Source organism: Pan troglodytes, chromosome 14, assembly GCF_028858775.2.
Source record: "Pan troglodytes isolate AG18354 chromosome 14, NHGRI_mPanTro3-v2.0_pri, whole genome shotgun sequence".
NCBI lineage: Eukaryota > Metazoa > Chordata > Mammalia > Primates > Hominidae > Pan > Pan troglodytes.
The window spans coordinates 76,146,894-76,157,325 of record NC_072412.2 but is presented as its reverse complement, the minus strand read 5'-3'; the positions used below and the strand labels follow the sequence as shown (position 1 = coordinate 76,157,325).

Sequence of the window (10,432 nt, the reverse complement as noted above, 5' to 3'; positions counted from 1 at the left end):
TTGAACCAGCCTTGAATCCCAGGGATTACGCCCACTGAAATCGTGTTGGATAAGTTTTGTAATGTGCTGCTGGATTTGGTTTGCCAGTATTTTATTGTGGATTTTCACATCAATGTTCATCAGGGTTATTGGCCTGAAATTTTCTTTTTTTGTTCTGTCTCTGCCAGTTTTTTGGTATCAGGATGATGCTGGCCTCAAAAAATGAGTGAGGGAGGAATCCCTCTTTTTCTATTGTTTGGAATAGTTTCAGAAGGAATGGTTCCACCTCCACTTTGTACCTCTGGTAGAATTCAGCTGTGACTCCGTCTGGTCCTGGGTTTTTTTGTTGTTGGTAGGCTATTAATTACTGTCTCACTTTCAGAACTTGTTATTTCTCTATTCAGCGATTCTACTTCTTCCTGGTTTAGTGTTGGGAGGGTGTGTGTGTCCAGGAATTTATCCATTTCTTCTAGATTTTCTAGTTTATTTGCATAGAGGTGTTTATAGTATTCTCTGATGGTAGTTTGTATTTCTGTGGGCTAAGTGGTGATCTCCCTTTATCATTTTTATTTTGTCTATTTGATTCTTTTATCTTTTCTTCTTTATTAGTCTGGCTAGCAGTCCATTTTGTTAACCTTTTCAAAAAACAAAGTCCTGGATTCATTGATTTTTTGAAGTGTATTTTGTGTCTCTATCTCCTTCAGTTCTGCTCTGATCTTAGTTATTTCTTGTCTTCTGCTAGCTTTTGAAGTTGTTTGCTTTTGCTTCTCTAGTTCTTTTAATCGTGATGTTAGGGTGTTGATTTTAGATCTTTCCACCTTTCTTCTGTGGGCATTTCATGCTATAAATTTCCCTCTAAACATTGCTTTAGCTGTGTCCCAGAGATTCTAGTACATTATGTCTTTGTTCTCCTTGGTTTCAAATAACTTATTTATTTCTGCCTTAATTTCGTTATTTAGCCAGTATTCATTCAGGAGCAGTTTGTTCAGTTTCCATGCAGTTTTGCGGTTTTGAGTGAGTTTCTTAATCCTGAGTTCTAATTTGATTGCACTGTGGTCTGAGAGACTGTTTGTTATGATTTCCCTTCTTTTGAATTTGCTTAGGAGTGTTTTATTTCCAATGCTGTGGTCGATTTTAGAGTAAGTGCTATGTGGTAAGAAGAATGTATATTCTGTTGATTTAGGGTGAAGAGGTCTATAGAAATCTATTAGGTTTATTTGGTCCAGAGCTTCATTCAAGTCTTCAATATCCTTGTTAATTTTCTGTCTCATTGATCTGCCTAATATTGACAGTGGGGTGTTAAAGTCTCCCACTATTACTGTGTGGGACTCTAAGTCTCTTTCTAGGTCTCTTAGAACTTGCTTTATGAATCTCAGTGTTCCCGTATTAGGTGCATATATATTGAAGGTAGTTAGCTCTTCTTGTTGCATTGATCCCTTTACCATTATGTAATGTCCCTTTTAGTCTTTTTGATCTTTGTTGGTTTAAATTCTTTTTCATCAGAGGCTAGGATTGCAACCCTATCTTTTTTTTTTCTTTCCATTTGCTCGGTAAATCTTCCTTCATCCTTTTATTTTGAGCCTATATGTGTCTTTGCATGTGCGATGGGTCTACTGAATACAGCACACCAATGGGTGTTGACTCTTTATCCAATTTGCCAGACTGTGCCTTTTAATTGCAGCATTTGGTCCATTTAGATTTAAGATTAATATTGTATGAGTGTCATCCTTGTGCAGGGGCCGTGCTATTCTCCTCTGTATCATTCCAATTTTAGTATATGTGCTGCTGAAGCGAGCCCTAAGGTTAATATTGTTATGCGTAAATTTGATCCTGTGTTATGATGGTATCCGGTTATTTTGCTGATTAGTTGATGCAGTTTCTTCATAGTGTCAGTGGTCTTTATATTTTAGTTTCTTTGTGCAGTGGCTGGTACCGGTTTTTCCTTTCCATATTTAGTGCTTCCTTCAGGAACTCTTGTATGGAAGGCCTGGTGGTGACAAAATCCCTTAGCATTTGCTTTTCTGTAAAGAATTTTATTTCTCCTTCACTTATCAAGATTATTTTGGCTGGATATAAAATTCTAGGTTGAAAATTCTTTCCTTTAAGAATGTTGAATATTGGCCCCCACTCTCTTCTGGCTTGTAGTGTTTCTGCAGAGAGATCTGCTGTTAGTCTGGCGGGCTTCCTTTTGTGGGTAACTCGACCTTTCTTTCTGGCTGCCCTTAACATTTTTTTCCTTCATTTCAACCTTGGGGAATCTGAAGATTATATGTCTTGGTGTTGTTATTCTCGAAGAGTATCTTTGTGGTGTTCTTTGTATTTCCTGAATTTGAATGTTGGCCTGTCTTGCGAGGTTGGGGATGTTCTCCTGCATAATATTCTGAAGTGTGTTTTTCAACTTGGTTCCATTCTCCCCATCACTTCCAGGTATACCAATCAAATATAGGTTTGATCTTTTCACATAGCCCCATATTTCTTGGAGGCTTTGCTCATTCCTTTTCATTCTTTTTTCTCTAATCTTGTGTTCATGCTTTATTTCATTAAGTTGATCTTCAAACTCTGATGCCTTTTCTTCTGCTTGATCAATTCGGCTATTGATACTTCTGTATGCTTCATGAAGTTCTCATGTTAAGTTTTTCAGCGTCACCAGGTCATTTATGTACTTCTTTGAACTGGTTATTCTAGCTAGCAATTCCGCTAACCTTTTATCAAGGTACTTAGCTTCCTTGCATTGGGTTAGAACATGCTCCTTTAGCTCAGAGGAATGTGTTATTACCCACATTCTGAAGCCTAGTTCTGTCAATTCATCAAATGTATTCTCTGTCCAGTTTTGTTCCCTTGCTGGCAAGGAGTTGTGATCCTTTGGAGAAGAGGCATTCTGGTTTTTGGAATTTTCAGCCTTTTTGCACTGGGTTTTCCTCATCTCTTGGATTTATCTACCTTTTGTCTTTGCTGTTGGTGACCTTTGGATGTAGTTTTTGCATGGACATCCTTTTAGTTGACGTTGGTGCTATTGCTTTCTGTTTGTTGATTTTCCTTCTAACAGGCCCCTCTTCTGCAGGTCTGCTGGAGTTTGCTGGGGTTCCACTGCAGGCCCTCTTTGCCTGGGTATCACCAGCAAAGGCTGCAGAACAGCAAAGATTGCTGCCTGTTCCTTCCTCTTGAAGCTTCAACCCAGAGGGCCACCCACCAGTTGCCAGCTGGAGCTCTCCTGTATGAGGTGTCTGTCAACCCCTGCTGGGAGGTGTCTCCTCATCCAGAGGCATAGGGGTCTGGGACCCACTTGAGTAGGCAGTCTGTCCCTTAGCAGAGCTCAAGTGCTGTACTGGGAGATCCTTTGCTCTTTTCAGAGCCAGCAGGCAGGAACATTTAAGTCTGTTGAAGCTATGCCCACAGCTGCCCCTTCCCTCAGGTGCTCTGTCCCAGGGAGATGGGAGTTTTATCTATAAGCCCCTGACTGGGGCTGCTGCTTTTCTTTCAGAGATGCACTGCCCAGAGAGCAGGAATCTAGAGAGGCAATCTGGCAACAGGGGATTTCCGGAGCTGCAGTGAGCTCTGTCCAGTCCAAACTTCCCGGGAGCCTTGTTTACACTGCGAGGGGAAAATTGCTTACTCAAGCCTCAGTAATGACAGACACCCCTTCCCCCACCAAACTGGAGCATCCCAGATTGACTTCAGATTGCTATGCTGGCAGCCAGAATTTCAAGCCAGTGGATATTAGCTTCCTGGGCTCCATGGTGGTGGGATCTACTGAGCTAGACCACTTGGCTCCCTGCCTCCAGCCCCCTTTCCAGAGGAATGAACAGTTCTATCTCACTGACGTTCCAGTCACCATTGGATATGAAAAAAAACTCCTGCAGCTAGCTTGATGTCTGCCCAAACAGCCACCCAGTTTTGTGCTAAAAACCTAGGGCCCTTGTGGTGTAGGCACCTGAGGAAATCTCCTGGTCTGTGGGTTGTGAAAACCTTAGGAAAAGCATAGTATCTGGGCGGGATAGCACTGCCCCTCAGGGCACTGTTGCTCATGGCTTCCCTTGGTTAGGGGAGGGAGTTCCCTTAGCTGTTGAGCTTCCTGGGTGAGGCGATGCCCCACCCTGCATCTGCTCGCCCTCCATGGGTTGTACTCACTGTCCAACCAATCCCAATGAGATGTACCAGGTACCTCAGCTGGAAATGCAGAAATCACACTCCTTCTGCATTGGTCTTGCTGGGAGCTGCACACCAGAGCTGTTCCTATTGGGCCATCTTGCCCAGGAGTCCATATTTGCATTTTTAAAAAATTTCTGCTGCGAAACATACCAGACCAGTAAACATGGGCTGTGGCAGAGTGCTGGAGTCCTGAATCACCTTTGTTTCTTCTGTGAGTCTATAGAGCTTCCCAGATTGTGAAAAGATAACTCTAGTGGATGGATATCCATCTAAATTTCTCTTCTTAAAGTCTTGTTTTGGTGATTACTGTTCCTTATCATCCCTGAAAAATCATAAGTCTTCTTTTCTTTGTTGCATGAATGGTAGTAGAAACAAGTATTACAAAAGTAGAAAATAAACTAGTACTACTACTAGTAGTAGCCTACTCTTATTAGGCTACTCACAAAGAAATAGTAGGCTACTCACAAAGAAAATGAACAAAACATTTAAGAAGCATATTCTTATGAAAGGAAATAACTACCATCAGAGTTCAGGAAATAGAAAATAGATATTCTTAAATTGCTCGTTCAATTAGACACATTTCTTCAAAATTTGGAAATCACTCCAAAGAATCATAAAGTACTGTCCTTGTAAAAGCCATAGAAAACAGTTGTGTCACATGAAAAACAAAGCAAAGCAAAAATTTTATTTTTAAGATAACAAAGAAGCATAAAAAAGCCAAACCCAGGTATTTTACTATGGTATATTCTTCATAATTTTGGCAGCCTTGTATATATTTCAAATTATATATGTTTATGTGTTACAAGTTAAAGCAGGCTTCTTTTCTGCTCTACACATTTACAGTTTATTTTCTTGTATAGTAAATTATTAAATTATTTTTCCATGGCCATGTTACAAAAAGATTCTACATTTGACATTTATTTTAAAGCTCCTATAGCCAGGCTTCCCTCAGTTCGCCCTTTACTTTGAGCATAGGCTGTCACAAGCAAAATTAAGCTCGTCTTTTCAGACAGTGCCTGGTGGGCATAGAACCACCACTCTGCCTTGCTATCAGATTCTTCTGCCTGGAAACCCAGATACTGCTTTTCTTTACTTAAAAGCAGTTAGGCTTTGAGAAAACTCTAAAGTGATTTTGAAGGTGTAGAAGGGAAGAAGCAAAACAAATCTTTTGGAAATGATGTAGCTAATTAGAGGACACAGTGTTAGTATTCTAAAAAGGAAAAAACTCTAAATCACTATGCTTTTGTTGACTAATGTTATAGTATAGCATTGTTCATATGAAAAAAAAAAGGTGTTTGTACACTATTGCAGGCTCTTTCTCCACAAATCCCACTTAGTAAGATTCTTGAGAAAGCTTCCTTCCTGGTTTCTGGGATAATAGAACAGCAGCTGGTAAAGAAGACACACAAAATTACTTCCAATCTCTTTACTCTCATCTCCAGTTGTTGAGAGATAATTGTCCATGAGTCTTTGTTTGCACACAGCTTGCAAGTAGAGGCATGGACAGTCTTTTGTTTCAGACTATTTTTCAAGAATATTTTGTTTATTTATTTATTTTGAGATGGAGTTTCGCTCTTGTTGCCCAGGCTGGAGTGCAATGGCACCATCTCAGATCACTGAAACTTCCACCTCCCTGGTTCAAGTGATTCTCCTGCCTCAGCCTCAGGAGTAGCTGGGATTACAGGCATGCGCCACCATGCCTGGCTAATTTTGTATTTTTAGTAGAGACGGAGTTTCTCCATGTTGGCCAGGCTGGTCTCGAACTCACGACCTCAGGTGATCTGCCTGCCTCAGCCTCCCAAAGTGCTGGGATTACAGGCGTGAGCCACTGTGCCTGGCCTTTCAAGAATATTTGTATAGTGAGCAGCTTTGGAAGATAGAGAAAGTGTCACTCTCAGGAAGAAAAAACAGATATATTTGCTGCCAGTATGACAAACATAATGTCTCCTGTGGGGCAAAGTTTAGGAAGGTTTGTATGTGCTTCCTTATAAGTTCCCGATATGGTTTGGATGTGTGTCCCCTCAAAATTCCATGTTGAAATGTGGTCCCCAGTGTTGGACGTGGGGCCTAGTGGAAGGTGTTTAGGTCATGGGGGCATATTCCCACCTGAATGGCTTGGTACCCTCCCTGCAGCAATGACTTCATGTCAGAGCTGGTTGTTTAAAAGAGCCTAGTACCTCTCTTGCTCCTTCTTGCCGTGTGACACACTAGCCCTCTTTCCTTCTGCTGTAACTGAAAGCTTCCTGAGGCCTCACCAGAAGCCAAGTGAAGGCTGATGCCATGTTTGCACAAACTGCAAACCATGATCCAAATAAACCCCTTCTCTTTATAAGTTAGGTATTCCCTTATAACAATGCAAAACAGGCTCAGGTATTCCTTTATAGCAATGCAAAACAAACTAACACAGTTCCTAAGTTCTAGATTTCTTACCTGTAACACCTAGCTGCCCATTGTGCTGTCCCGATTGGATTCAGGAGTGGGGCACTAAGAAAAAATGTGGACATAAACGTTCAGGCTGTTTGCTCCTTTGTGGATAAAACAGTCTTTTGCCTCTGACCAAGGATTCTCAACGCATTTATGAAATTGAGGCAATCTCACTCGTTAGCTTTAAGGAAATATAATTTCAGACCCAACAGTGTTCTTGACACATCCTTCTAGAACAAAAGCCTTAATTTGCAGAGAATAGGAAATATAGCTTGTTGCTCTTAGATTACTGGAGTAAACACTGTGTAGCTGAGGGAAGCAAATAAAGGGAGATTTTAGTTTTGAAGGAGGGTCTGGAATACATGTTCTGCACAGAACTTTATGTCAGGAAGTGTCAGGGCCACTGAGAGGTCCATATCTCTGATTCTCAGGATCCCAGAGCTTGTCTAAGTCTGAAGCTTAATCATGACAGAGAACTCCTCCACCACCCCATCATCAAGCTAACAAGCATCAAATGACAAGCAAAACACTTAAAGCTGAAGGAGGGGATGATTGAGAACACTCTCTGGCATGTAGACTCCTACCTGAAAACACATAGTAAACTAGAAAAACATGAAGCCTGTGCTGCACTGAGGATACCATAGCAGTAATAATGCCCAAATCCAGTCGCTTTTCTTACTAGATTGACTGCAACCCTCACACTAAAAACTCTAATAGAAGAAAGACATGTTCATTTTGAGGGCATAAAATGTGTTAACCTCAGGTTTTTTCTGTCTTATACAAGATGTCCAGGTTAAAAAATTTTTAAATGACAACGCACATTAAAAGGCAAGAAAACCCACTCCCAGGAGACAAAGCAATCAACATAACAATACTTATATATAAAATATTAGGGGCCTGTAGCGAATTTTAAATAACTATCATTAACATGTTAAAGGCTCAAACGGAAAACATGGGCCATGTGTAAGATAGATGAATAATTTTGGCAGAGAGATGAAAACTATAATAATAAGCTTAACAGAAATGCTAAAAATAAAAATAAAATTCTTTGAAAAGATAATTGAGGTAAAGGATGCCTTCAGTGAATTACTCGACTAATGTTAAAGAAAGAATTAGTCAAGCTTGAAGATAGGTCAGTAGATATTTACCAAGTTGAAACAAAACAAATAAAAGAATAAAAAAGTAAAACCTAATAGTTGTGGGGCAATATCAAACAGCCTAACATATGCTATTGAAATTCCAGAAGAGCAAGAGAGAAAGAATGAGGCAGAAGAAGTATTTGAAATATAATGGTTGAAAATTTGCAAACATTAATGAAAGACAATTATCATAGATCAAATATGTTCAGAGAACACCTGGAAATATCAACAACAAAATATATACTTGTGTATTGTATTAGTCCATTCTCACATTGCTATAAAGAAATGCCTGAAACTAGGTAATTTATACAGAAAAGTGGTTTAATTGATTTATGGTTCTACAGGCTTTATAGGAAGCAAAGCAGCATTTGCTTTTGTAGAATCCTCGAGAGAGCCCACACTCATAGCAAAAAGCAAACGGGGATCAGGAGTGTCATAGGGCAAAAGCAGGAAAAAGAGAGAGAGGAGGGAGATGCCACAGACTTTTAAATGACCCGATCTCATGAGAACTCACTGACTATTGCAAGGACAGTACCAAGGGGAAGGTACTAAACAAATTATGGGAAATCAGCCCCCATGATTCAATCACCTCCTATAAGGCTCCATTTCTATCTTTGGGGATTACATTTCTACCTGAGATTTGGGTGGGGACAACATCCAAACTATATCATAAATCATATTCGAATTCCTTTAATCCAAAGACTAACAGAAAATCTTCAAGGCACACAGGGAAGAAATATACATTTACAAACATACAAAAAAAGATTATAATGACAAGCAGACTTCTTATCACAGCCCATGCAAGTCAGTAGACAGTGACATGTTGTCTAAAAATGCTGAAACAAATGAAAAATACTGTCAACCCAGAATACCAGGCAAAAATATCTTTCAGAAAAGTAGGAAAAAGTACGATCTCAAACAACCAAAAATCAGACAAAATCCACTGCTAACAAGTGTATATTACGAGAATATTTACAGAAAGTTTTTCATGAAAATACAATATGAAATAAAAAAGAAATCTTGGATCAACATGAAGAAATGTAGAGCACTAGAAATGGAATAAATAAAAATAAATTATGTTTAGTTTAAACCACTCTAAAAGGTCAGTGATTGTCTAAATTAAAATCATTAGAATTGTAGTGCTAGTTCATGTTGTTTGTTAAAGCAAAAATACATGATAACACTAGCACTAAAAATGAGAGGTAGAAATTGTTAATATAGTGTTACTAGCCCTTTATGCTGTATATCAACTGTTATTAAGATAGACACTGATTAAATAAAGATGTATAATCTAAATTCAATGGCAACAATTAAAATGATATTTGAATGAGTACAAATAAAAAGTCTATGGTGGAGATAAAATTGAAGCATAAAATTCTCATTTACCCTATGAAAAGACATAAAGAAGATAAAATATATAAAGAACAGATGGAAAAACAAAAACAACTGGCAATTTGAACTTCATCCAACCATATCAAATCAACACTTTCAGTTAGAGTGGTATGAATATAAGAATTAATAGAGTTGTCAGATTTGATAAAAAAGAAAAACAGGAAGACCCAAATATTTGCTGTCTAAAAGAAAGTTGATTTAAGTGTAACCATAGGTCAAAAATATAATGATGGAGAAAAATATACCATACCAAATTTGACCAAAGGAAAGCTGGATTATCTATGCTAGTATCAGAAAAATTGGACTTTAGAACAATGAAGATTACCAAGGATGAAAAGAGGTATTATATAATCACATAGAAGTTAAATCTCTAAGACACAGCAATACTAACAGGTATTTACCTAATAACAAAATAAAAACAGCAAAAACTGTTAGAATTGAAAGGTGAATAGACAAAGTTGCAATTTTAGCTAGAGACTTTAACATTCTTCTCTTAGTAGTTGATTGAATAAGAAGACAGAAAATTATTGTGTACACATAGAAGATACAAAGGTTATCAAACAGCATAATCTAGTCAATATATACAGAGGACTTCAAGAAATATTATTTCAAGAGCATAGTGAACATTTTTTATAGGGACACACAAAATATACACTAAAATAGACCATATATTTTTTAGAAAATGTAGAAATGTTAAAGGATAAATATAATAGTAAGTATATTAGTCCATTTTCATACTTAATTTCATGAAGAAATACCCAAGACTGGGTAATTTATAAAGAAAAAGAGGTTTAATGGACTCATAGTCCCACAAGGCTGGGGAGGCCTCATAATCATGGTGGAAGACTAAGAAAGAGCAAAGTCACGTCTCACGTGGTGGTAGGAAAGACAGTTTGTGCAGGGGAACTCCCATTTACAAAACCATCAGATATTATGATACTTATTCATTACCATAACAGTAGTGAACAGTACGGGGTAAACCGCCCCTATGATTCAATTATCTCCACCTGGTCCCACCCTTGACATGTGGGGATTAGTATAATTCAAGGCAAGATTTGGGTGGGGACGCAGCCAAACCATATTAGTAAGGTTATTCTCTGAAAATAATATAATTAAAATAGAATTCTGTAATTAGATATCTTGAAAACTCAAAAATATTTGGAAATTTAAAACTATTTTAAATAACCCCTGAGTCAAAGAGAAAGTGTCTAGCAAAGTTCTAACACATTAACTAAATGAAAAGAAAAATACAGCAGCAGGTTCTTAAAATAGTTGTTTTGTTCAACGTCCTTTGTTATAATGTTGATTAGAGGAAAAAAAATGATTCACTGTCTGTGTAGTTTGCTCAT

The 10,432-nt window shown here is 38.2% G+C and overlaps 1 non-coding gene across 1 annotated transcript; it reads right to left on the bottom strand.

Moving 5' to 3' along the window:
• Positions 1 to 1,670: 1,670 nt before the first annotated feature.
• Positions 1,671 to 1,777, bottom strand: LOC112205331 (U6 spliceosomal RNA). Its single transcript, XR_002939226.1, has one exon. It is a non-coding gene; the product is annotated as a U6 spliceosomal RNA (small nuclear RNA).
• Between the last annotated feature and the right edge of the window lie 8,655 nt (positions 1,778 to 10,432).